The 27,112-nt window shown below is 40.3% G+C and overlaps 1 long non-coding RNA gene across 1 annotated transcript; it reads left to right on the top strand.

Moving 5' to 3' along the window:
• The first annotated feature begins 4,421 nt into the window (after positions 1 to 4,421).
• On the top strand, positions 4,422 to 25,933 carry LOC148337414 (uncharacterized). Its single transcript, XR_015843284.1, has 3 exons — positions 4,422 to 4,612; positions 24,294 to 24,349; positions 25,883 to 25,933. It is a non-coding gene; the product is annotated as an uncharacterized LOC148337414 (long non-coding RNA).
• The last annotated feature ends 1,179 nt before the right edge of the window (positions 25,934 to 27,112 follow it).

Genomic DNA, 27,112 nt, shown 5'->3' with positions numbered 1-27,112 from the left:
TCTTTTCAGTGTGGCCCTAATACTACCTAAATATAACTGGACAAACACCGGTATTAACATACATTAGATATATTTTTCAAAATAACAAAGGGGAACAATAAAAACGAAAGAACAAAAATCCCCAGTTATTCATGTGAATGCATCAATGTATTTTTATCTTCAATACAACATCTCCTTTTGTTCATTTGCTCCTTGCCTCTCCTGTCCCGGCAGACATTTTATTTGGTGCTCACATCTCATGTCTTTCCCCACATTCCAATCCTCAGGAGGTCTTATTAACTGACACACACAGTCCTCATGTTTTATTGCCTATGATAAAGCCTTGCCTCAGATCTGCCATTACCGAGCGGCTCTTTGGAAATGAGTCCTACAACATCAGATTAATATTGCTTGTAATAGGGCAAAAATCTAAACGCAATGTTTCAGGAATGGTGCTGCGGTCCCCTTTGCATGAATAAGCCATTAGAGCAATCTAGTTTGGGGTGCATTGACGGATATTTAACATGGGAACGTCTGCGGAAACTGCGTTTTCAGACATTACAAGCTTTCCACGCGCAGACTTGTTCATGCACATGAATATGCGCCGTCGAGGCGCGATGCATTATTCAAGCGTGTGGGTCTTCCATGTTTGCCCAAATGTCTTACATGACAGGTTTCAGTCACAATCTGTCTTTTACTTCTCTAGTGTCCTAACATACTTTGTCCCCGCAGCTCACTTGATGAAATACATTTAACGATCCTCCGATGAGCTTTCAAGTTTCATTTCCACCCCCATGGATTTGCAATGTTGTACATTTGATGGTCATACACAAAACAACATTCCACTAAGTCAGGCGTGGGCAAACTACGGCCCGGGGGCCACATGCGGCGCGTTAAACGTTTTAATCCGGCCCGCCGAATTTGAAAAAAAAATAAATGAATAAACTTTAATATTTTATTTTCTAAATACTTTGGTTTTTCAAATACATATTTATTGTTGTGATGCTTTTGTTCACTTTCATTTAAATTAAATGTATTTTTTTTTTGTCAGATGAGGTGACGTTGCCAAAACACTCCATCCATCTGCTCCTGGTCCAGCCCCTCTGTCAAATTTTAGAACCCATTGTGGCCCGACAATCAAAAAGTTTGCACACCCCTGCACTAAGTGATACACTTGGGTTTGCTTTTTTCATTTTAGGGTTTGGCTTGCCAAATGTGCAAAAAACATTCCTCATTAAACACATCACTCTGATTTTGAGATACTGACAAACAACAATTGATGAGAATGAAGGGCTCCTGTATTTACACAGAGACACATTTTATCCAAGAGGAGACTGAGGGCAATGAGAAAATGACATTTATTTTATTTTATGTTATTTTCACAAATCATGGGTTTTACTGGGGTATCTCTGGGATGTATTTTGTGACATGTCATGGATATGAGTTGGTGCTATAAAAATAGTCCTTGGATCTTTGTGTCATTGAATTTTGAGGAAAGGAAAAATACTTGAAAACTCAGCTTAAAAAAAGTGAACTAAGAACACACTAAATAATGGCAATTTAAAAAACAAATAATGTCTTTTCTCGCCCCATCCTTGTTCGTGAACAACACCTGAGCCTTTCGGTTGTGAATGCTCCATTTTATCGAACTCATGACACTCACCTGTCTCCACTGAACCTGTCCAACTGTGGAAAGTTCCAAACAGGTGTTTTATTTATTTATTTATTTATTTTTATCATTCCTCAATTTTCCCTTTTTTTTCTTCTTAGCATCGGTCTCACCTTTTTAGAAATGTTGCAGGCATCAAATTTAAAATGAGAGAATATATGCAAAAATAAAAAAAAAAATAGATAAAATAAAATAAATCTTGTTTTTGTAGCATATTCAATTGAATATCGGTTGTAAAGTGTTTGCAGATCATTGTATTCAGGTTTTATTTACGTTATACACAACATCCCAACTTCATTGCAATAGTGGTCTCATAAGTAGCACCGACATTTTTCAAGCAGTCTGCACATTGAAAATGTTGTCGTACTCCCAGGGTTGTGTTATGTTTTGACACCTACACTTTTCCTGCTGTTATCTAAGTCTTCTTCTCCCACTCCATTAACAACTTTTTTTGAGCTGTGGACAACTAGGTGACCCTGCAACCAGCAGGGTCGTGTGTCTTGACACGCACATTTGAAAGGTATCCACACACACACACACACACACACACACGCACACACACACACATTTCACCTGCTGTTTTTGTGCACCGCTGTTTCGCAGCTTGCTTTACCTCTGATGGTCATATTTGTAGCGCGCATTCTATGGGCTGATATTTGTGCCACTAGAAACTGAATATTTGAATTGAAGACTGGATATTTGAATAATTAATAATTCAATAATTCAGTTTTCAATTCAATAATTCAGTTTTTAATTCAAATACCCAGTCTTCAATTCAAATATTCAGTCTTCAATTCAAATATCCAGTCTTCAATTCAAATATTCAGTCTTCAATTCAAATATTCAGTCTTCAATTCAAATATTCAGTTTCTAGTGGCACAAATATCAGCCCATCGCATTCCGACTCCAATCAAGTCGAGCTCAGAGACCCCGCCCCACGTTGATTACCCTCGTTGACGCGCCATCGTCTCCCCTCATTATCAGCCACTTGCCTGCGCAGCTGCTCCTCTTTTACTAATTAGCTTCTCAGCGTAAAGGGGGCACTTAGGCTAACGGGCTCTGCCAAATTCTTGCTAAGTAACGATTAGAGCGTATCAAAGTCAACCTGTTGCAAGTAGCTGCAAATATTTGTGCAATTAGTTAAACTCATCGAGGAGTTTAACATTTGCTTGGGTTCATTTACTCAAATGCCAATAGGTGAAGGTGTCTATAAGTGGGAGGTCTTTATTTGTACAAAATGCATTTTTCAAATAGTATTAACAATATTGCAGGTGCTACCGTTTAGCCTAGCGAATGAGTTCAAATGAGGACAAGTGACACGGGAACGTCTAAATTTTTTTGGTTGATAGAAATCTTAGAAAAAAATGACTCAAAAGTTAAACAAAACGAGGAATTCAATTCAGAGTTTAGCAAATCTCATGAGACTTGATTACTTTGCATCAAAATGATTCACACCAAATGTATAAACTACGGCCAACACAACCACCGTCACCAGACTGACTGGCAAAGTGTGAACTTTTTTCCACGGAGGTTAATTGCTCTTCCTCTTGTCGGCTTGAAGCAAAGTGAAGTCACTCCCTCCCGCATACAAACATGAGACCAGCGGTGGGTCGTGAAATGGACATCTGTGGTTACTTGACCTGGTCAGGTAAGATTAATCGGACAGATGAAAACCAATTTCCGTCCTTGCTTAGTTCGTTGTTTTTATAAAACTTCTCGTCCTCCGTCCCTAAAATGGACGTCCGAGACAGACGGATCGTTCCGTCGCTGGGACGGAATGTTCATCTCTGGTGACTGTTCTATTATGCTATAACATATTAATTACACTTGTATGACAGTTGGGGCTGCAAGATTCTGTCAAATTATTAATTTGGAAACCTTCCATGGGAATTTAAGGAAATTTATGGGAGTAAGTAGAAATAAATCAGAAATTTACCAAATTAAATTTTGTGTATGATGAGTCAGAGACTGTAATTTGTTTGCGAGTTTCCATTTCAGTCACATTCGACCATGCCCTCACATATGGACAAGGAGAGCTTTCTTTTTCGCTGGATTAGCTGACAAACAAAGCGAAAGTAATCTATTAATGCTTGAAAAATAATACCTTTCCATTAAACTACCCTAAATTTGGGATGTAGGAAAAGTTTCCAATCTGGAAAATTTTTCCAGTTCCCCATTTAACTCCCTATGGAAATTTTTGATGATAATTGGAAATTTTAAAATGCGACTTCACCCGTGCAGATAATTCAGGTTCTTTAATGGAAGAACTCATTTTATATTCATTGTGAATAATTAACCATTCAAATGTTTTGCCAGTCAACAACGTTCAGAATGAATTGTCTAACAGAGGAGGTCCCACTGTAATAGTATTAAAGTTGCATAGTTGAGTGTTTGATATCCGTGGACGACAGGCTGTTTTATTCCACTGTTTATGTCCCCCCCCTGCTCTGGCCTGCTGTCAGTCGACAGCAAGCAAGCCGAGATGCAGCAAATCATTAACACGCTTTGACACACTGCTCTCGGCGAAGCCTTGCTTTCCAAGCTCTGACTGACAAGTGAAGTGTCGGAGTCTGAACTGGCGATGCTCCCATCTTTTTATGCTCGTGTATCGCACACTTTTGCTGTTTTGTTGTAATTTTTTACTGAAAGTACCGTTATTACCAATATGTAAGTATTTGGCTCCATAAAGTTGTCCTACTTTTGGGCTGCCGTAAAGCGCAAGTAACAGTGGAAAAGTTTGATGTTGACGTAAAATTGATTAGGAAGACACGTAAGGCATGGAACTACACTTTTTGCGATCGACCTTGTTTTGTAATAATTTATTTTAAAGTGGAATTAAAGCGAAGCCTTTTTGTTCAACTACAACGGCGTCCTTTTTTTTTTTTTTTTTTTGGTGTTGTCGTTGCTGGACTGAAAGGCTCGTCGAAGAAAGGCACGAGTCAGGACGTAGCAACAAAAAAGACCGTAAGTTGCCGCTACAACAACTATACTTGGGGACTAATAAAATGAGTAAAGACTCTGGTTTGTCTAATCGAGAAAATTAGCGAAAGATGTGTGAATTTGACGATGCATAGTGAAGTTTAGGGGCATCACTAGGTTGTGTGGAGAGGGACGCGGGGGGACGGGGGGGGGGGGGGGGTGATGAGCCCTCAGGAGATGCACAGAATGTGAGCCAGTCACATGCCGCTAACGAATACAGAATAAAAGTTTAAAGTCAACATTAGAAATGTAGTGTTATTTCAGTCTGTTTTACATATAGCACATGAACACAGGACGTATATGTACAACATTAAACACATTGTGTACACATTGTTTCTCATGATCATGATCTCAATTCTCATATCACAGTGGCGCACAAGGACATGTTCGTGCATTTGTTTGTTTGCATTTGTATTCATGTGTCACTAGTGGACAATCAAAGCACTTGTGCATGAATAATTGGACAATCAGTGTAGTTGTTTTGTCACCGGCGTGCGTCTTGTAATCAGAGGACTGATGAAGCTACAGGAGAGGACTCTCGTCATGAAGACACGTTGCCAAGAGTCTATTTGCTTCGCTTCTCAATGACGGTGAGGGCGGCCGTCTCGTGGCCGCAGTGTGTCTCTGTGATTACATCCTCACCCCGATGCACTACAGCATCCTTATAGTTCGTGCCGAGCGAGGCTATCAAGAATGGCTGAAATTGTCCTAATCATAGCGAGGACACCAGCGGAAATTTGACGTGAAACCAAACATACTCAGAGCTGCGGTCATCAGCTTTACATTTTACCATATTTTTTCTGTGCATTCACATTATCTTGCAAGTTCTTATTGTGAAAATAATTTCTATATTACAGTAATAAAGATGCGGTAACAGCAAGGTGGCAATCGGAGTCACCTCAAATACACTTGTTTGCACTTACTTGGAACAGCTAATATATATGAAACCTTTGGTAATGAGCCACTTGCTGCTTCACCAAATCTAAAGACAAATGTTATTGCAAAACCGTATTTGGCCATTTCATGATGATCAGTATGCCAGAGTAACAAATGACATCACTGATATAGTCGGCTAGGAAGAATTTTGCATTATATAAATAATATATGTCGTACACTTTTTTTAATATGATATTTTGAATACTGCTCCACGTCTAAAGACATCGTAGCATCTCACATGGTGGCAGATGGTACAGCAATGCGTCATCACTCTTTGGCCCTGCCGCTCCATCTGTGTTAGCCAATTAGCTCCCTCCCTATCCTCACGCTTCAGAGTTCCTTTTCAAACTCATTTGGTTATTCATCGTTCATTTGTTCAATGTCTCAACTATATCTGTGGATAATACACTACTCGGATACAAAATTGTTTTGTTGGTAATATTGTAGTTTGGCATGAATTTTTTTTTAGATTCTTCACATGCCGGTAACCATAATTAGGATAGCATAATTGTTATGCACAAATAAAAAGGGTCGTTCTTTGAAGAGCAATATAATCACACAATCATTGCTTGAAAAGTTTGAAAAAAACTACTCAAGCTTGTTAATCACATTTTTTGTACACCCTTTTTTAATATCCAACGGTGGTTGCAATATCCTTGAAATGACTCTCAGTAAAAGAAAAATAAGAAATCTTTCAAGAAAGATTTTTACTTTCTGAACAAATCCACAAATGTTGCTGTCGTGTTAAAGCAAAGTTAACGGGGGGAAAAAACGATTACAAAAGGAAAGATTGGGTGTGAAAATATAACTTTTATTTATTTGGTACATATTAATAGTAATGAACACGAGCGTCTCTCAGTACAAGCCGGAGGCAAGGCAACATCTCCAGCTCCCTTAGCGAGAGTCGCCTCAGCGTTTACTGCCTCTTCTGATACAAGCGTTCAACATTTAAGATGTGTTGTTAGTCCCTCAGCGAGGTTGCACTGGGATCTTTCCTTACTGAACTTCATGGTTGAAAAAGCATTGATGAAATTAGAATGATTTTAAACAACATCCTCATCTATATGCCTCAGAGAGCATGTGGTCTAGCTGCCTGCAAATGGGCCCAGATGTTGATTATGGTACATAATTAGACCTTCATCAGAAGCTTGGCGTGGAAGGAGATGAAGAATAAGAGTCCACTAACAAGCAACAAAATTAAGTTTTTTATTTGAATGATGTTCTGATTTGAAACCTGTTTGGGTAAAATGCTACCTCGTTTTAGCTGCTAAAATAAGAACAAACAAAGGTCAACCACAACAATTTAGTTATGTTGGCGACGCCAAATTAAATGTAGGAAATGTACAATCTGGATTATATCTGAGTTAAATCTGGTTTGATAATTAAGCTCCCCACTCTGTTTGAACAAAGCAAATTTCGTTTGAAGCTAAGAATATTTGACATAAATGTTATTATTCGGGATTTTTTTTTTTTAATCACCTAGTTTATTACTATTTTATTAGAACTGCATAATTACAAAATAATACTGACAATTATATAATAATACAGATTATTTTACAAACATCTGTCTAAGATTCATCATTTGATCCGATTTATTTTTTTTTAAGCGTTTTTTTTTTTTTTTTAATGGGTTCACGCCTACAGTATATTGTCCTTGTGTGCGGCTAAGGTGAGCTACCGGCGTTTGCACTTCACTTTTGAGCCATTCATTGAAACCTTTGAGATCAGTAAAACACATAAATATAATTAAAAAAAAACTGTGTAAAAAAATGTAGTGCCATGTTTTTTATTGAATAGTGACCGTAAGAAAATTTTAAAACTTTATACAATACATAATAAAAATAAAAATAAATGCATACTAGAGTTTACTTCACAGCCAGTGGTTTACAAGTCTTTCAGAATCTCAGAACATTTGCCATCTTGAGTGCAGGCAGGAGTCAGACGTTGCTCATGTTGCTAAACGTTTGCGTTGCTAATTCGTGCACACCATCAACGGCCCCCCCGCAAGCTGACGCGCGACATCCTCCACAATTAGCGCACTGATAGCATCCACCTTCATGAGACGACTGGTTGCCAGCAACACACGCTAATGATAATTGAAATGACAGGCAATCATTGCTGCGATCCTTTTCGCTCTCATTTGCATTCTCCGCCTGCCTCATCTCAACTCTCACTATGCCGTTGCTACAGATTACTCAGCCATCGCAAACGTTTCAGAGTGCGTTTGTGGTTTGAGATTCTGGTTGTTCAAAGGCTTCAAGCAGAATATTATGATGTTCAGCAACATGACGTCGGTGCGGGTAAAGCGTGATCACTCTCCGAAGCCTTCATTCAATCCAGCTTTTGTTGCTATTGAGCTCCGTTGCCAAAGTCCAAGTAAACTTTTTCTGGATTTGCAAAGTTGTCTGCTCTAGGAGGTTTTTTTTCTTCACTGGTGGTTGTGGCAGAACAAAAACGGATCCTGTCGTGAGAAATGTGTACACTGTAAAAGAATGGGGAGTGATATTTATTTGAATTTTTTTTTTCTCTCAGAAATTTTAAGTAAAATTGACTATTTTGAGTACATTTAAAAAGTTCATTACATTTAAAAAGTCACTCCAAGGTTGAACCCACTTGATGTTTTTGTGCACACGTTTCATACACAAAGGAGCTCAATGCGCTCGAGGGTCGCACCCATAATATCCTCGAGGTTTGGAGACAGCAACGCTACACCTGGTCTACTTTTAGAGATATCAGCAATATACTCACCCCAAGTTGCCGAGCCATGACCGGTGTGGAGCAGCCGTATCCAAATCTGGAGGTTGTCGGTTCAATCCTCAGTCACATTGCGTAACCTTGTGTATGACATGAGCTATGTGAAAAATTAAAAGCTAAAATCCCTTGGGGTGGCCTTTTTTTAAATTCAATAAAATAGTATAATTTACTCAAAAACTCTTCTTGTAAAATTGACTTTAAATGTCTGAGTGAAAAAACTTTCCTAGATTTTTTTCAAGTGATTACCCCCCATTTTTTACAGTGTAGTGCATTGCGCAACTCTTACCACCCTTTGCGGTGGAACGATTATAAAGCTATTCAAAGTGGCTCTGAGCCACAATCCAGGTTACATTTTTGCAACACTCCTCCAAAGGGGAGACATACGTAAAGAAAGACATTTTTTTACAAAAACTGCAAAGCTAAGCTGTCAAATTCTGTGCATATGAAGACAAGGATGTAAAGTACATGTTTGGTTTTCCAAAGACATAATGTGTAACGTCTCTGCACTTTCCCTATGGTCAGTCCTAAAGTCAGCAAAAACAATATCCTGCCCTTCTCATATCCCGTCAAATATTCTTTTACGCTGTCTTCTCTTCGGCAATTGAACTCTCCTACGCACACCCATGTGGTCACCCATTCTGACAAGTTGCACATTTTTCGCAGCCTTCCTTCACTGCACTCTATTTCCTCCCGTCTCCATCTTCCGTTCCTTCTTCTGTTCATTTATTATGACTTCCCTCGACACAAACTGCCAGACGGGCAACAAATCAACATCTCTTTAACGTTAGCACCACTTAACTTCTATTGTGCTTATTCTGCAGCTTGTTTGGTGTTGGGAGATGGATGCAGAGTGTGATAAAGCAATACTCCGTTGCAGTGTGGCGTGCTCGCTGCGCCTGACAGCGACTTAAATCAGCGCTATTGCGCCTGGTGCACCCGGCTCTTTATGAAATACCGCCATCAACTCGCTGTAACTCAGACGAATTTCCTTTGAGAGCCGACAATGCGCTCGGTCATGGAGGAAATCACCATTCGTTAACTGCTTGTTAGTCATAAATAAAAGGCTAATACGTGTAATGCATGGTTAATTACATAACTTATGAGCGCCCGCAGAGGCCGTGGCACGTTGAGTTGATCATTTCTCTACTCCAATGATGTTTTGGCACTTCCACTAGATGAGATACTGAGAGTGACAGCGGTTATTGTGAAGCGACAGATGTTTCCATTAAGTGTGTATATGCAAAGAGGCTGACAGATGTTTGCATTATGCGTGTATATCAATGGCCTGGCAGTTTGCTTTATGTACAGCATGTACGTTGTATATCTTGTGTTTAGTGTGTATGTGGAAGAAAGAATTTGGTGCAACAAAGTCCACTAACACGATTTTGGTGATTTTTTATCAGGGCTCAGGTAGTCAGATTTCCAAGCTCAATATGCGTGAAAGTCAAGCGCATCTCATTTATAAACATGACAACAGCGGACATAAAACTCACTGAGTCATTGTAGAAGTTAATTAGTTAAATGCATTGTTATTATCGTAACATCATTATAGCTTTTAAATCATCCAACAGCTATTGTGGTAGGACTAAGGCGGTGTGGATGGCTACGTGAAGTCCAATAACATATTGAAGACATATTTATCACCTGGTCACGCTGTATTTAATGACGGTACCCGCTTGCGTTGTCTCTTGCCACATCAGTCAAGTGCAGTGGCGATGGTGCAGTCGCGCACACATCCAGTGGCTGGCCGTGCATGCCTTCACTGAAGTCCAGCATAGTCCGACTTGAATAAATCCCCCTCATATTTCATTTATGATACCACGGCTGGAGAAATAATATTCAGAAAGACAGATACCCACTACTGAGTGAATGTTGGACGACCTCGCTTCTCTTGAAAGGTCCGTCTTGAAAATGGCCTTGCAAGCGTATCTGCAATTAAATCCACATGTTTGGCCATTGTGGTTTAAAAAAAAGCAAAAATATTCATTAGATCATTGAACGGTCGCCAGTTACAACTTTTGGCTGTGTCGATTCCGCATAACGGTGCCGGCTCATTTCCCTGTGAAGAATAAGATCAGGATTTCTTGATTATCTTAGACAGCAGTAAAGGCCTTGAGGGCCTTGACTGCACGCCATTGCACAGATCGCTGCGTCTTATTCTACTCAGATATATTCAAAGGCAATCGATCGATGGCTGGGATCAATTGTGTTCATGGCCACAACGGCGCAAACCGCCCTTTTCTAAAATACGACGGCTATCTCGTATCTGCAAAATTACCAGCACTCGATCTAACACTGTTTATGTAGCCACCATTGTCACCACGTCCCAACTAAAAAAAACTCGATAAGGCCAGAAAGTTACTAATGCAGCAACACGCTGGAAAATGCCGCCTTGATGGATGAGTTTGGGCACCGCAAAGCGAGTTGAGTCGTTCCACAACATTGACAGAGAGACACAGTGATGTGTATATTGTGAATGAGAGAGACTGCGAGAGAAAGAGAGGAATGATCCTTGCGCGTGTGTGTGAATACAAGGAAAAGTGTGCGTGCTCTCGCATGTGTGCACGCGTGTTTCGGCGTGTATTGTGTCAATGGCTGCCATCCAGCGAAGTAGAGCGCCGGGCTGACAGTGATGGAGAGGTTCAAGGAAGGAGGGGAGAAGGAGATAAGTGGGGCGACACGAGCGGCGAGGACGACAACTTAGTGCAGTCAATGACTCCGGGAAGAAGGCAGAGCGAGAGACATTATCAAACAAGCGGGTGAGAGAGAGAGAGAGTGGGAGGTCGAGACTGGCGAGAGAAGCTTGGATGATTCCATTACTTGAGAGAAAAAGTTGTTTGTCTTTGTCTGACTCCTGCAGGAAAGCTGCAGAGTACGAGTTGAGCCACAAGCATTAAGCCTGAGCGATATGAGTCCTGCTAAAAATAACTTTCAACATAGGATCGACCAGCATGTCAACACTAGTGGACAGTAGTTTACTTTGGCGACCTAGTGCTCATTTTGTTCCCGCAATCTGTTCCATTTAAGAGATGACCACAAGACCAAATGATGAGTGCAATTTATTTATTTATTTATTTAATGTCAGTGTGTGATCAATATCGTCTACTGTATGATTAAACAGAGTAACTACCTGGCATTTATTTGAGGGAAGTGTTTATTTGTGGATTACGCACCTGGCGAGTAATTGGGCTCTGATGTCTGTTAGCGGGTTGGCCACTTTTATATCATTTTTTTCCTTATTTGGTAGTTTTTGGAAATAGATTATTGTCATCATGTTTTCTTTAAATAGTCATTCATTAGTATTACTGTTTATTTTATTATTAATACTATATCTTTATTTATTCTTGATATATTTTTATATTTTGTTATACTTACTAAACTTTACTTACTATAATTTTTTATGATTTTGTTTTTCACTTTTATGTACCCCATGACACCTTTGTATTTTGCAAGAGCTATTAGGGATCCAATAACCAATAAACAATAAATTTACTTAATTCACTTTTTTAATAAAGGTGTAAATTTGCTTCTTCGCTCTCCATTTTACCGTCTACTTGCAGTGGGTCCAAGTAAGACAGTAAAGCACCAAATGGAGAAACTGTGGGGGGAAAAAAAAGAGAGGTCCATGAAAAGAGCCTGACAAAAGACTCAAATTAAGCATCTTCCTTCATGCTGTCCATCCTCAGCCAATACGGATGACTTTAAGTGGTCCAGACAGGCAAAATGTTTCAAATGCTATTAGAAGTATTTCAAATATCCCCGGAGATCCCTGCAATAGAAACAGATAATGCCTAATGCCGTAAGATGTTTGTAATCACGCTAACAGAGCAGCGAGATTGTTTGGTTTCCAGTAGGAGCACTTTTTAATCTTGATGAGTGATTTTTAAAACCTTGTTTACATGTCACGCAGCATCTGGCGAGGCCTCCCACCCCGTGACCTCGTCGTGTCCCCTGGTGGGTGTCACCGTGTCATGCACCGTATCAGAACGGCTCTGCCCCAGCTGAGTTATGAGGCAAAGTCGGCCTGCTTGGCTAGGTTTTAAAACAGATGCAGTTTGCCTAATGGACTAAGTGAGTAGCTTCTGGAAGTTATGAGCCACGTAACAACTCTGCCAGAAGACGGCGCTGTAAATAAACAACGCTGTCCCCTTTACAATCCTGTTGTCCTCATTTAACAGGCCCCGCAGTGATGTACTGTACGCTTTGCTCGCTGCCAACCGGATATTTCTCAAAGATTAGATCGAGAGAGGAGGTTAAAGCAGAACCCCAATTTACTTTAAGAAGACCGCTATCGATTGTGATTGACCACAGTGTGCTGCGCGCTTGTTGCGGGGAGATTTTGAGCGGCTTGGTTAAGATTTATGGTGGATCAGAATTGGAGGTGGATACTTAAAGACTTTAAAGTATCCTTAAAAGAGACCTTTTCAAGCTAATGGAGCAGACTTGTCACTTGCTGTGGAAAACAAAGAAGCCAGCGAGAAAAGCCAGCTGCGGTGAACGGCTGGCAAAGCATTTCAACGGAGAAAAGAATCAAGAATAGAGCCAATTTGACACGCGCTATTCTTTGTCTTGATGAAATTAGTCAGTTTTTAGAGGTTGTCTCATGGAAGAGAATGAACAGAGACATACGTTGGTATTTGATTATTTAATTATCATGTTGACCATGGTGCAGCCGGGGCATTAAACAGGAATAAGAGCAAAGTGTGGAAAAGTGCGTGGGTTTTCCTTGGGTACTCCGGTTTCCTCCCACATTCCAAAAACAGGCAGGGGGGTTTAATTTGAACACTCTAAATTGTCCCGAGGTATGGTTGTGAGTGTAAATGGTTGTCTGCCTTTGTGTGCCCTGCGATTGGCTGGCAACCAGTCCGGGGTGTACCCCGCCTACTTCCCAAAGACAGCCCGTGAGGAAAAGCGGCTTGGAAAATGGATGGATGGAAATGTTGTTGCCGTTAAATGTTATTTGTAAATGACTTTTAGGTGTTGTGCCTTTGCTTGTGTTGAAATGTGCGCGATAAATAGAGCTAAGCTGTGCGGAAAGATTTTTGGTTTTGACGATGCACTCATGAAGAGATGTGACATGACATTGCCTCTGGATGGTAATGCTTCAAAAAATGGCTCTGGATCTTTCCCCAGCCTACCCGATCATGTCAAGGGTAGACAAATTCAATGTATCGCCGTAATCAGTAAGTAAATTCACTCCTCACAAGGGTCGCGGGGGGATTCTGGAGCCCATCCCAGCTATTGTCGGGCAGTAGGCGGAGTACACCCTGAACTGGTTGCCAGCCAATCGCAGGGCACACGGAGAAGAACAACCGTTCACGCTGAAAAACACACCTAGGGGCAATTTCGAGTGTCCAGTCAACCTACCATGCACGTTTTTGGAATGTTGGAGGAAACCGGAGTACCCGGAGAAAACCCACGCAGGCACGGGGAGAACATGCAAGCTCCACACAGGAAGGCCGGAGCTGGAAACGGACCCAAGACTTCTGAACTGTGAGGCCATCGTGCTAACCAGTCGTCCACCGTGCCGCCCTACATTGCAAATATGCAATTTTATTACAATTATTACATGATTATAATTTGGAGTTGCGCTAATGTAACACCATTTGTTTTTAACACCATCCCTGAACTATTAACACTGGTGTAGTGTAAATCAGGTGCGCCGACCGATTTGTATGCATGCAATTAAAATGTACATTTTACATCATATGTCCCCGTTTAACACATATGAAAAGTCTGCACAAGTATTTAGTAAAGTGCGAAGTTGCACCGTTTATGCCGTGAATTGTGAGCCACAGTGCAAACATAGCTGTTTAAAATGGACGGCAATAACAGTAATCTGGCTGCTGCGACTGCTTGTCAAGTGCGAGCCCAGATAATGTCGCTCTCTTTTCGACTCTGGACGCTCCTTTCCCTCCTAATCTCCTCCATGCTGACTGGCTGCCCATTAAGCAGCGTCGCCTTTCTCTGTCTCTTCCGCAGGGCGCCTTGGCAAAAGCGGACCCCGCCATGAAATGGTGCCGGGAATTGCTTTCCGCTTTTCTTCATCCACCGCAAACGGAGCAATTTACACCCAGGTGTCCCCTCTCTTCCACTTGACACGGGGTGAGAAGTGCATTTATACAAAGAGAGAGTGAGGAGGAAGACACGCGGAGTGAGAGAAAGAGCAGAGCGGGGGACATCATAGCTGAGAGAGTAAAAAATGGCAGGCCTACAGTGCGAGATGAAAAGGAGGACAATAAATAACAAGAAGGGCATTCAGACAGGAATGGACCTCAATCCAAGGCTAGAATCCCATTTTTACCCTACCCCACAATCTTTCTGGGTTCTTCCGATATCAATTCTGCGGTCCAGTATTTTTATGGGTTGTCTATGTGTCGCAGTGATTAACTAAACCCTGTTACTCAAGATTGTGAACATTTAACTGATTTTGAAAAAAAGTTGAGCTTTGCCTTTTTTATTTATTTGATGTTCTGGAGCTGATGGACACTGCACACCGCACACACGTAATGATAACTCCACCAGTAATAATAAAGTTCCTCTATCCTTCACGTCACGTCCGAATTTGCTTTCCGTTTCACGTCGTAAAGCACTGAGTTCGTGGTTCGGCTTCATGAAGCAATTGTAGTATTTTTGGACTCCTGTAGATGGCACTCTCGGTTCAACATTAAGCTGAAAGCACACCGAATTGCCATTTTTTTTAAAACCCTTTACTTTAAACCAACAGTGCCATCTAGAGGACTCAAAAATACAACAACTAGTTCATGAAGCAAATTTGAAGCTTCATTTTCCCATCACAAGCTATCAGGTCTAATTTTCTTTTCATTTTTGAATAATGTCAAAAATGAACAAACTCCATATTGTCTTCCATGTCCACTTCTGTAAGTGCAATGGACTGCTGTCCCAATACTCTTTCTCTGTATTGTTTCTAAAATATACTCAAAGAGACACAAGTTATGTCAATCAAAGACTGGCCATCTTACTTTTCTTTGCATCTTTACACATATTACTTTCTTTATTTACAAGATCATTCCCAGGTTGACTGCCGGCTCATTTCCCTTGACACGCAGGCACACACACACAAACACGACGCGCGTGAAACAACATTGAGTACAGTTTGCAGCCTGTCACCGAATTCCCTGAACGGCAGGCGAAAACACCTGTCACTAATCGTAAGTCATTTTTCATGCGGGTACTGTTATTTGATGGTGTGAATTCACAAGTACATCAATACTGCCGGGGGACTCAGTAACATCCTCAGTTTGTTCATGCAGGAACAGACACGTTTTGTCATGGAGAAACAGTTTCGGAGCGACAGGAACTCAAGTTGGAACTTGAATAGTTGAAAAATGTCAGTATGAATGAAACTGGGATCATCCCATATGGTAGTTCAAGTGCAGGTGTTACCAGTTTAATTTTGCAGTAGGAATGCTTCATTTCACAGTGTCAGTTCAAATTAGTAAAAAAAATAAATATTTTTTTTAAAAAAACATTTGTAATTGTAAAATAAATGTTTTTGTTCACAAAAAAATATATCCTACTCTCTGTAATTTTGAATTAGGTCACTCATTGTTGCTCTTGCTGGTTTAAACCCAAATGTAAAAATTTGTCATAAAATTCGAAAAAATGATGATGATGAAACTCAATGATTGAATAAATGATGGCAATTAATTCTACATTTTATTAAAATCATACTAAACGCTAAAATCCTTTGAATACATTTTTAAACAAAGTAAAATTATTTAAATATTTACATTTTTAAATTCATATTAGTCTACACATAATTTATTTATTGTAAAATTAAAAACTATAAATACTGTATATATTCCAAATAATTTGAAAGTGACATAATCTGTGATTTTTTTGTTGATTTGGTTATCATTAGATTGAGTTTGTTTTCCCGCTGTCCCTTTTTCATGTCTTCCTTATTATTTTTTTGTCACCACTAGTTCTCGTCAGTCCCGTGCGTCTTCCAATCAGCCTTCACAGTCACTCGTGTCTTGCCTAGTTGTCCCCCGTTGTTTCGGCAGTTTGCTTGTATTTAGTTCCTCGGCTTATTTCGCTCCTTGCTTGTTCATTGTTAGTGTTTGCTGCTTCCGCTGATGTTCTTGTGAGTCTTGTGCCCTCACGAATACTACTACAATTGCAAATACCATTACAACTATTACGTTTTCAGCATCTTCAATTTAATCAGAAACAAATGATTTATTGTACAAATAACAGAAGAATGAATAGTCTAAAGAATAATGTGAATTATTTTAGATGGAGTGTGCTTTATTGTTGCCTGGCCGTTATATAATATACATAATGACGCCATACGCACAAGCTCTAATAGTGTCGAAGTCAATTGAGGATTATAATCAGTTAATAGATATATTGCGAATCGTGCCTTTATAGCTTTTAAACATGCTTTGCCTGTGCGTGCGTGTGTCTGCTTTGCAGAGCAGTGGGTCATCACTCGGAAAATTGGACTAGCATAATAATGAGCAGCGTAAATCAAGTACACGCACACAAGGATGCTTAACAAAACACGGTGCGCACAGAATGTGCGGGAGAGCTGCAATTTCAACTTGACAAATGGACAAGTGACAAAAAAAGGCATGAGATGGACATGCATATATAAGCGCGCTCGCTATTTCTCCTGTAGGGTTGTGAGTGGGTGAAGGAGTGTGATATCGCACTCAGCTCTCAAAATGTAACCTGATGGATTATGTAATGATGGCAACACTTTTCATCATATAGGCACCGTGTGCGTGGGGGTGGGTGTGTGTGTGTGCGTGTGTGTTTTTCTTGAGCATTACAATAAAATTACCTCTGCTTTAAATATACTACCAAATGACATTTGAAACACTTGCACGCTGTAGAAAGAAATACAGAGAAGTATCCCTTAAATTATGTTTGTGAGTGGGGCAATCTGAATGTAAGATAACAACTTTATGACATTATTTGTGTGAATACTTGCCCAAATTGATTGGTACCATCCCGTGTCAAAGTTGTGTAGATGTTTTAAATACCGTATTTTCCGGACAATAAACCACAATTTTTTTCTTAGATTTTGAACTACGCAGCTAATACAAGGGTGCGGCTTTTCTGTGGATTTTTCTTTCATCAGTAGGGGGCGCTCTACAGTTAAAAAATAAGTTAAATAAATCTTGATTTTTTTTCTCTTGGGTCTGTTCTTTTTTAATTAGCAAAGTTGTTGCCGTGTTAAAAGGCACTGTTTTAAGAAAGTTTTTATGTGCTTTCACAGTACAAAATCGTTCTGTACATGCAGTGAACGACTCATTTTTTTCCAACATAGAAAACAACAGTTTATAGCCTGGTGCGGCTTGCGTATCATTTTTTTTTGTTTTTCCCTCAAAAAGAGTTGTTGTGGTTTATATGGGGGTGCATCTTATAGTCCGGAAAATACAGTATGTAAATTAAAACAAGAAAAATACGTAAAATTCAACTTGAGCATGTTCGCAAATAATCCACTGAACAATAGATTGTATCTTGAAGTTACTTAACATAAATATGTACAAATTATTTCCTTGGTTGTTTAATTAGCTCTCCTCCCCACTTCGTCAGGGTGTGGTATGCTTGGGATGGAACGGTGCGTCTCAGTGTGGCTGCACGCGTCCCTACTAGCGTCTGCAGTGCAACACCTTCCCTCTTCCGGCTCGCCTCCACACCCACGCACAAGTTGTAATGTTTCATCATGTTGCTTATGTGCTGATGTTGTTTTCCAAATCCCACACTGAAAAAAAAAAAGGATTTAGATGTTTCCCTCCTCCAACACACTTGATTCAAATGTTCAGCCCATTTAATAGGGTGTGTTGGAAGAGGGAAACACGTTAAAACACGCTGGGTAGGAGCTCTCTGCCTTAAAGTTTGTGTCGGTACGTCAGTTGCCAAGTCAGCATATATTTGCAGCATATATCAGCATCAATTTGAAAATCAAACAAAATATACTCACAAACAAATAATACAAATCTGCCTTGATGACGATGTAATCTCCTTAAAGTCTCAGAGATGTACAACAGAGGAAATAGGTAAAAAAAAAAAAAAAGTCGATTTTTACGTCAACACCATGCAATTGGTGAGAGATATATCGAGAGAGAAAGAAAGAGAGACAGAGAGAAAGTGAGAGCACATGGATGAATACAATCTCCTTAAAGGCAGGGAGAGAAAAAGCCTGACAGCGACGGCCTCCTGGAAGAGACGAGCATCTTTGTGAGGATAAAAGAAATGTAATCGCCCACTTGTTTCTTTCTCTCCCAGAGGCCTCCCATCTGAAAACAACTGGCGCTTTAAGCTTGGACAGATAGCAGACAGAGGAATGGCGTTCAGAGAGGAGGAGGAATACTGCAGAGGATTTTAGGGGAACACACAAATTCACACATTTCCACACGTATAGATGTTTTTTTTTTTTTTTTTTGGGATCGCCAAGTGGTGACGCTTTGAGATAAGTCAAACACACATTCTGGTGAACAGCGTATATCTCGCTCTTTCCTACTTTAGAATCCACATGGAAAGCCTCATGATGAAGACGGAGGGCAGCATGCATTGACTGTGACAGGGACACAAAGACATATCCTGTGCTATCAGGAACATCAGAACCTCTGTGGGCTTCCAAAAAGGTCAAAAGATTTAATGAAGAGAAAAGATATACTGATGAATACATATCACAAAGACGTGTCGTGTTTTCTAAATGGTTCACTGCCAGACATGAAAAACTTGTAGCACAATTCCAATTAATGGGACGAAATTAAAAGTTTTGGTTTAAGCAGCCCTAATGTAAAAAAACAAAAAATTCTGTTCAGACAAGATTCTTGTGATTTTAGGTCATCCATATTCCTAGTGATGGGAAAATGAAGCTTCAAATTTGCTTCATGAAGCAGTTGTTATTATTTTTGAGTCCTGTAGATGGCACTGTTGGTTTACATAAAGGGTTTAAAAAATGGCAAGTCAGTGTGCTTTCAACCCAACCGAGAGTGCCATCTACTGGAGTCCAAAAATACTACTACTGGTTCATGAAGCAGATTTGAAGCTTCATTTATTCATCACTACATAATCCAAGATAGCGGGGGAGGGGGGTGGCCTGGAGCCAATCCCAGCAGTCATCGGGCAGGAGGCGGGCTACACCCTGAACTGGTTGCCAGCCAATGGCAGGGCACATAGAGACAAACAACCATCCGCGCTCAAACTCATACCTAGGGCCAATTTAACCTGCCATGCATGTTTTTGGAATGTGGGAGGAAACCGGAGTACCCAGGAGAAAACATGAAAACTCCACACAGGAAGGCCGGAGCCGGAATTGAACCCACAACCTCTGCACTGTGAGGCCATCGTGCCAACCAGTCGTCCACCGTGCCGCCCAAGAACCGCATTATAATCTTTTTTATTTATTTTTTTTTTAATAGGATCAAAACCTCCTCCATGAGTGTTTCTTTGCTGACAGATGTTGGCCATAATTGCAGCATTTACTGCTCCTGTTTTGATATGCAACAGTGATAATTATGATGCAGCAGCTGACAGAAGAAGACGCCCTCACAACTCGGCCGCAGTCGCAGTTGAGAAGGTTTTAACGCTACCTTGACGATCGTTGGGTCGCGCTCCGCAGATTGTTTTAACACCACATCTGCTCGCCATTGGTGGTTTCCACTTAGCACTAGCGAAGCAGCAGACGATCGAACCGCTTGCGATTGTTCACTCATTTGCGGAATCTGTTGCATTAAACGCAATAACACCCATGTGACCTGTCATTTTTTTAGTGAGGCCGTTGCAATCTGCTTTGAATTGGGCTTGCTTGTTTGTCATGTAGGGTACTGGCTCATTCTAACGTGATTAGCACATGGTGCGACGGTATGTGTGACTACACCTATTAAAACAAGAGTGGGGAACATTTTTCCTATCGGTGGCCATTTCAGTTTCTATAAAGCCCTCCAACAGTCATACCAAATCTATGATAAAATATGTTGCTATGATTGAACAGATTTATCCCATTTTCAATAGCGTTCTAGCACCATACTGTACAAACGCTACACAGGAGAGATTTGAACCCAGAGCCTCTTCACTGTGCGACAGACATGCTAACCACCACCTCACTGTGCTGTCACTGATGCTTTGAAAACAAAATCAATTTGTTAGCTCACTTGCTGTCCCATTCCTAATAGCCCATAAACCATTTGCTATTATGATCTTGTTCCAAAAGTCTTTAAACGAGGGCTGTCAAAATTAAAGCGTTAACTGAAGATTCATTTTTTAAAAAATTCAATATTTTAAACTCAGTTAACTCAGTTTTATTTGCTTCAAAAATTTATTTTGCAAAGCCAAATTCAAACACTGTAAGAAAAATGCCTGTAATGATGACTCCATTTAGATTGTATTGAAGGATCAAAGAAAGCTGTTAGGACAGTCTTTGATTTAAAACACACATCATATTTGTTGATTTTGCATTAATTACAAGATATTATTCAAGTAAATACCTGTGTTAAGAATCCTTCGAGCCGTTTAATGTGTGACGTTTAATTGTCTAATTCTGAAATGGGAATCTCTTATTTTGAAGGGTCGCATCACATTTCCGTTTCCTGTTAGCGTTTTCGTTTGTCATTTTGCTCATAGCGGCGCATTAGTCAATGACGATGTAAGTACTTGTTCTAATTCATTCGGATTTAATATTGATAGCATATTCTTCTTGCTTTCATCGGTAAAATAATGCACGTTTATACTCTTTATACACTCGTTTTATTCTCATGTTTGCATTCGATAGTCAACAGTGTTTAGCTAAGGTATATATATATATATATATATATATATATATATATATATATATATATATATATATATATATATATATATATATATATATATATATATGAAATTGTGTGGATACATTTATACACATTTGTGCAGTGAAGCTGATTAAAGTGTTGAGTTCTACTGAAGATCTCTTACCGGAGCCCCTGCAGTGGTCAATACATCCAGATAACCAGTTTAGAGGTCAAATCTTCAACAACCTGTGAACATCTTTTTACAAATTACAAAAAATAGTAATTGGAAAAATGCAATTAATTGCAATTAATTACGGATTTATTTGCGATTAATTAGTTTTAAAAAAATGTAATCGCTTGACAGCACTACTTTAAACATAATCTTGAACGGTTGTCTGGCTACAAATCAAGCCCGTGTTCAAGGTTGTCCCCCTGAAAGAGAACCTCAGGATCATGTTTTTAAAGCAGCAACAAAACAACAATAAAATCTCGTTGCCTTAAGGCACACTCGGAGCTACGTTGGGGGAATTAAAGAAATGTGAGAAATCTTACTTACACTCTCCTGGGCGGTAGAAGAGGGATGAGCGTCGGATAACAGGGATCACAAGACGACTGGCGGGATAATGAGGATCTGCTCAGACGTCCTCCTTTCCCTTTCACCCTCCAACGTGGCGGCGCAGCTAATTTTGCTACCGCTTCCTTTTTTTCGTCATCACAGATGAAACATATCGCCTTTTCAGTGATTCCCTCAGGAAGTCTTTGTCTTTTCACTGGATGCCTTGTTCCAACAACAAAGCACATAATGGGTAGTAACTGGAAAGGCGCATTGAAACTGTTGTTGACACAAGGGATTTAAAAGGTTAGGCCCACCACACACCGAGCAACGTAGGCCAAAGCCAGTGAAGTGGCAAACCAAAGGATTAAGCACTGCACATCGACTGATGCTCTCCAAAGGAAAACTGCGACCATGATTGGGTTTTGAGGTTGCACAGTCAATGTACTGTGCTATATTGTTTTTTTTTTGTTGTTGTTGTTTTTTTTGGGTGAATCATAAACGCATACTGCGATTGTCAGGTAAGAGGCAAATGGCAACAAAGAGTGGGATGGGAACTATGCGAGCGTGAATATTCTCAGAGGCTGTTGGCAAAGATTGTTTTTTACATTCCATTACTGATTTGCTCCCCCCCCCCAGCAACAGGTACATGCGAAAATTATAAATGCAGATATATATCTCACATATACTCTACAATACAGGGGTCAAACTCAAGGCCCGGGGGCCAGATCTGGCATGCGACCTCATTGTGTGTGGCCCGTGAAGGGTGAATCGTGTGCGTCAACTTTCTGTTTTCTTTACTTTTAACAACATTGACATATGAGATATTGTCATTTATTTGTTACCAATCCTCCCCTTTTAAAACAAATTGAAAAATTGTTGAGCAAACAATTACTTACTGGCTTCTGATTTCAAAACCGGCTTTCCATTAATTTGTTGTGTGCATGTCATAACATAAGGTGATCATACATTTAGTTGGGTTCAAAGTCATAACGACCCTCTGAAGGAAACTATTACTACGATGTGGCCCATTCACAAAAATGAGTTTGACACCCCCTTCTCAACAAGAAGGGCTTGGCAGCGTAGTAGGGGCTGCTTGTTGCTTAGACTTAAATTCCGGAAACGTGTTTTTTGTGAAAGTTCAGGTACATTTTTGGTTGGCTGTTACATCGCTGACATTGTGAGGCAATATATCAGTGAGAGTTGAGTTAAATCAGTCACTAATGTAATAAGGGCGGTATGGTAAAATATGAGTTTCACTTAATCACGACTTGTGTAGCAAAAAAAAAAAGTCTGTTGCGAACATGTGAGCAACAACAAAGGTGTTTTATCTCTGCATCATGACACATTATATATTTTGAAACTAGAACACGCCAGTCAATGTTTCACAGCCTCAGCTCACTCCACATCCTCATTCATTTACCTTTAACGCTTTGATTTTTTTTTCCTCCTGACAAACGAAAAGGTTCACTTTTCTCTTTTTTTTCAAAATAATTAATCCGTTTCAACTCTTTCAGATCACCGCTCACATTAATTCTTCTTCCCACCAAGCAGTCTTGGCATCCAAATCCGACTCGGCTGTAACCCGAATGTCATAAATCACAAATCTTCCAAAATAACGTCACATACGTGGAAGCAAGTGTGCTGTTCTCAACCACGCAACTGTTTTCACAGCCTACGTGTCAACTCTCTCTTTCAAAAATCTCAAAGAGAATTATTCAGTCATAGCCAGTGGCCGAGAAGAAAATGTTTGAAGCAGGCAGCTAGATAACTGGCTAAATAAATAGATCGATGCATGGACAGGTCGTCTAACTTGTTTGGTCACTCACTATTTATTCTCAAAAGCTTTTGTCTTTGTCACTTTCACTCCACTGAAGGATCTTGAAACCGTACTTTCTCACCTTAAACCTTAAAATCCTTTTGAGGATTTGGCCAAGGTGGCCGAGTTTGCTACTTTCCAATTGGCTCTTTGAACTAAATGAAACCTCAAGAATGTTTCAACCTGGAGAATCAACAAGGGTGCATGTGAGACCCTTGAAGAAGCGCCAACAAAAGACATCAATTACTTCATTGTGTCCTTTTAACACTTCAAAATGTGAAAATTCATCTCCCTAAAGTCAAGGCATCCTCACTTTCCCAGATTAAAGGATTTCAGTCTGGATTATGATTCCGCTTTCTGGACGTTTCGAGCTTGTTATCATAATCTTTGTTTTAGGTGGGGGCTGTGGTGCAGATTTTGTTGGTGTAAAGCAGTACTTCTCAAATAGTGGGGCGAACCCCCCTGGGGGCAAATGTGACCATGAGAAACATCCTTCATTTCCGCCGTGCTACAATGAAGTGTAATTGCACTTCCACTCCAGCAGGTGGCAGTGGCGCTCTCATTGCCTATTGTGCGCAGTGTGCCGGTTTGTTTTGCAACAAAAATGCTTTTATTTATAGTTTTGGCGGTTTGGGTGGTTGGGGTGGGGTCGCCAATTGTTTTCTTCATTCTAGGGGGGGGTCGTAACAAAATAATTGAGAAGCACTGGTGTAATGTGATGACCTTGTACTAAAAAAAAAAAAAAAAAGAGAAATTTTACATTTAGAATCCTGACAACAAAGAGCCACAATGTAGCGTGATCTGTTGCATAACAACACCAACTTGTTTTGTTTTACTTTTGCTTTAAAGGTTAACTCACCCAAGTCCACTCCAGTGCAGGAGTTCATTTCCCATTCAGAGACAATGTGAGTGTGAATCGTCTGTCTCTATATATGTAATTGATTTACAAACGGTCCAGTGTGTCGTCTTTTTTGCCCGATCTCATTTTGAATAGGCTCCAACTCTGTGTGACCCGAAACAGAATGAAAGGCAGTGACTCAAGAAATCCATCTTGCTGTGTGGTATCAATTTACACCTAATTTACAAGGCAAATTACCACCACTGACAGTAGGAGACTAAAACCGGAACGCCCTGCACATGATGACTTTTCATTTGCCAAAATTTGTCATTAGAATTCCTGCACTGTTGTTGTACTTCACATCTTGAACACACTTCACACCTCAGATAGATTCTCAAGACAATCAAGATGCAAATATAACCTTGCAAACTAAGCTGGTGACATCATCAGCCATCACATTGACATACAGCCAACCACCAAAAGGGTCTTGTTTTGTTGTACACAAACAATTATTTTTTTCCTCCGTGACCTTTCCCTGTGAGTGAGCTGAGCGGGCTGGTGATGCTGTGAAGGGATTAAATGTGTTTGCTGGAGGGACGGAGATGGGCTCCATTGATTGCAAAGGATGTGTGCATGCATGCACACGTGGATGGAAAATGTGTCAGAAAAGTTCCAGGACTGGCGTCACAGCTAATATAATACAAATACATTTTCCCATCCTTCTTCTTGTGCATTGAACGCAGCAAACATTGATGATTAATCTATTAGTTTGAACAATATTCAATGTTTTTATTTGTTACGTCACACATTTGCTCGGCCACTTGTTGCTTGGCAGTACTTTTGCCCCTCATCATGCAAAGAAATCAGGAGTCCAGATGATTCTGCTTGTGGATTAATTCTCTACCTGTCCTCGGTGCACAGTGGCAGATGAATCTTAATTTTCGCAATAATTAAAAAAAAAAATAAAATAAAAAAAGAGCATCCTGTTATTTCTATCTGCATCAAGCGGGAAAATATCCTTTCTTGATCCACGTCTCACCCCTCCATTAAGTTTGGTCAAAATGACTTTGTTTTTGAGCAAAACTTGTAATAAGGCGAAAACCCAACCTCTTGTCAAGGAGGAAGTAAACAATGAGACAGGGGATCATTTATGAGGGCTTGTAGAGACTCCAGGAACTCCCTCCGAAAGAATCAGCTAATTGGCCTCGCATCCTTAATAAGGGCGCATGCCTCGAGGCGCATCACATTGCGCTTAATGAGATGGCTGGCCTAATGAAGAATGCCACTTCGTGTTGGGTTTGGGCGTTCAGCTCACCTCGTCCCTACGAGACGCTCATTCACATCCATCTCTCATTATCCCGCTTCCTTTTTCAACCTTTGTCTCTGTCATGTCCAAAGACTTAATGGCGGCTTCCGAACTTGGCAACTTTTTAATAGCGCGCACTTGTGACAGACGTACGTTCACTTGATTTGCCATCACATGCTGCCATTAAGGGACCTGACTTGTCCAGCTTTTATCTTAAAAAAAAAAAAAAAACGCCGCGTGGAATCAAAACCGCAAATGTCAGAATCATCTAATTGGATGTTTCATGTTTGCCAGAGTAATCTCAAAACTTGCTGTCAGAAGTTCAAAGTTGCCGCAATTACGAAGTGTCACGACCCACAGAGCCATCAGCGACACCTGACGTCTTCCTGGTGACCTGTCATACGCGCAAATGCACTGAGCAGCTTCCATTAAATGGACCAGTGAATTGGTCCGGAGCTGGTGAGCATTTTTCATCACATATAAGAAAAAAAAAACACTGCTTCTCCTTGATATGAAAACTTAAAAATGGTCATTTTTGCTCTCTACTGTTAATGGATCTTTTTTTTATCATATTAGAAAGAAACTAAGTTTGTGTTCAGTGTATCAAATTAGAATTGTTGAGGCACTCTCAGTCAGGTCCACTATTCATTTAATTCTCAGCCGAGTTAAAAAAATGGATCTTTGACGTCTTTAGTCGTCAATGGTAGTAAATGAGTTGTCTGTGAACTGTGAACTGTGAACTTCCCCAAAGGACAAAGTTGAACAAGGTTGCTGTGACTTTAAAATTAACACTCTTCAATCCGTGGACTACATTAATCTTGAAAAATGGCCTCAAGTGTATACTTTACCTGACAACAATGTCTTAAAATTCACGGGATGAGATTTCAGAATCGATGAATCGAAATAATTAATGTCCAATTTGCTGGAAATATGGTAAAAGCATAAACAAAAATTTGTGGTCTTAGCTTTTGTTTGTCCTTATTTTCTTCTTCTACCTTTTTGGTTTTGACATGATCACATAGCGACGTCAGAATGTGTATGTTTCTTTATCATAATGCCTCCGCATGAGAGCGTTTTTAGTCTGTGTACTTGAAAGTGGCACTGGATCTTCACCCAGCGTATAGCTGCTCATGTCATGGGCTGATAAGCACGTTGTGTGGGACTGTTTTTGTTTAAGTGATCCCCGCCGTTGTGTAAAAGTAAAGTGCAGAATGTCTAAAGATCTACATGATTGTTTAATTTCACATTTCATGACTGAGCAGTTCACGCCTGACTATTTGTAAGGGATTCATTAGTAAATTTTCCAGAATTCTGGGGACAGTCAAAGCTCACAGCGCTCCTGAAGCAGCAGACATGTTCACACACAAAGACCCAGACACTGTGTCATCCAAGGGTCACACTCACTTTCATCACTTGGCCTCTTGGCCGCTCCCCGCCTGCCAGCTGTCCTCAGGTAGCGCTTCTATTTGCGAAGATTCTAATTGCTCGAGTGTCTGGGTAACGGCCGTTGAGAGTGTGACTGGC

Source organism: Idiotropiscis lumnitzeri, chromosome 5 (assembly GCF_059441095.1).
Source record: "Idiotropiscis lumnitzeri isolate Australia: NSW breed Sydney's pygmy pipehorse chromosome 5, RoL_Ilum_1.0, whole genome shotgun sequence".
NCBI classification, from domain to species: domain Eukaryota; kingdom Metazoa; phylum Chordata; class Actinopteri; order Syngnathiformes; family Syngnathidae; genus Idiotropiscis; species Idiotropiscis lumnitzeri.
Note: the sequence above shows the minus strand (reverse complement) of the source record. Positions and strands in the feature narration are given on the sequence as shown.